The sequence below is a fragment of the Rhagoletis pomonella genome, unplaced genomic scaffold (assembly GCF_013731165.1).
Source record: "Rhagoletis pomonella isolate Grant_MI unplaced genomic scaffold, Rhpom_1.0 Rhpom_scaffold_00011, whole genome shotgun sequence".
NCBI classification, from domain to species: Eukaryota; Metazoa; Arthropoda; class Insecta; order Diptera; family Tephritidae; genus Rhagoletis; species Rhagoletis pomonella.
Window position 1 is genome coordinate 8,281,655 of NW_023458565.1, and position 1,345 is coordinate 8,282,999.

General features: G+C 38.1%; 2 protein-coding genes across 4 annotated transcripts in view; both read left to right on the forward strand.

Moving 5' to 3' along the window:
- Positions 1-1,345, forward strand: part of LOC118747352 (protein male-specific lethal-3) — a gene marked incomplete at its 5' end in the record, with an annotated part of 33,213 nt that overhangs the window by 4,214 nt on the left and 27,654 nt on the right.
- Positions 1-1,345, forward strand: part of LOC118747351 (heat shock protein 83) — a 4,202-nt gene that overhangs the window by 1,333 nt on the left and 1,524 nt on the right.

Sequence of the window (1,345 nt, forward strand, 5' to 3'; positions counted from 1 at the left end):
TGGAACTCTAATTTTTTGGTTTTTTGTTGTAGAATTAACCATATTTTTATAAAAAATTATCGAAAAATAAAATATTAAAAAAATAGTTGCCCGTATTGTAAAAAATTCGCTGTACCTAAACTTTATTGACTGACTGTATGTATACATACATACGTGCATTCAAACATACATATATACATATGTAGGTACTCGTACCCGTCATGCGTCGCTTTACTTCTTTTTTCCCCTTCCCTATACTACCTATATCTTCCTTCTCACTCATGTAACGTTTTCAGTTTTAAAAATTTCACTCTCCAATTTTGCTTTACCGCCGCTTAAGAAGCTTCACTTCAAAAATCCACGCCTATGGGATGCACCACGCGTCCTTTTACAAACTCATTTATACAGAACTTATTATAAGCATCTACCAAATATGTATATGACTGCATACCAAATTTCAAGTTGATGCGACATATGGCTCCGAAGTTATAGCTGATAAAAATTGCAACGAATATGGGATATGCCATGCCCCGTTTCACAAACTCGTTTATATATACCCTCCTATAAACACCTACCATTGATATGTCTGCATGCCAAATTTCAAGTTCGTAGGACTTATGGTTCCGAAGTTATAGCTGATAAAGGATACCACGGCTATAGGATGTGCCACGCCCCCTTTTACAAAGTCATTTATATATACCCTCATATAAGCACCTGCCATTGATATGTCTGCATACCAAATTTCAAGTTAGGTGGGCTTATGGTTCCGAATGGCTGATAAACAATTCAACGCCTATGGGATGTGCCACGCCTCCTTTTACAAACTCGTTTATATATACCCTCGTATAATCACCTACCATTGATATGTCTGCATACCAAATTTCAAGTTCGTGTGACTTGTGGTTCCAAAGTTACAACTGATAAAGGATTCCACGCCTATAGGATGTGCCACGCCCCCTTTTACAAAGTCATTTATATATACCCTCGTATAAGCACCTACTATTGAATTTACAATACAAATACATTTGGGAACCGTCGGCCAGTGGTTCATTCACAGCGAAACACGACAACACGGAACCTTTGGGCCGTGGTACAAAAAAGATCGCCCTGTTCATCAAAGAGGATCAAACTGAATATTTGGAAGAAAGCAAGATCAAAGAAATCGTGAACAAACATTCTCAATTCATTGCTTATCCAATTAAATTATTGGTAGAAAAGAGTGTGAGAAGGAGGTGAGTGACGATGAAGCTGAAGATGCCAAGAAAGGCGAAGAGAAGAAGGAAATGGACACCGATGAGCCCAAGATTGAAGATGTCCTCGAGGATGAAGATGCTGATAAAGACAAGGACAAGAAGAAGAAGAAGAC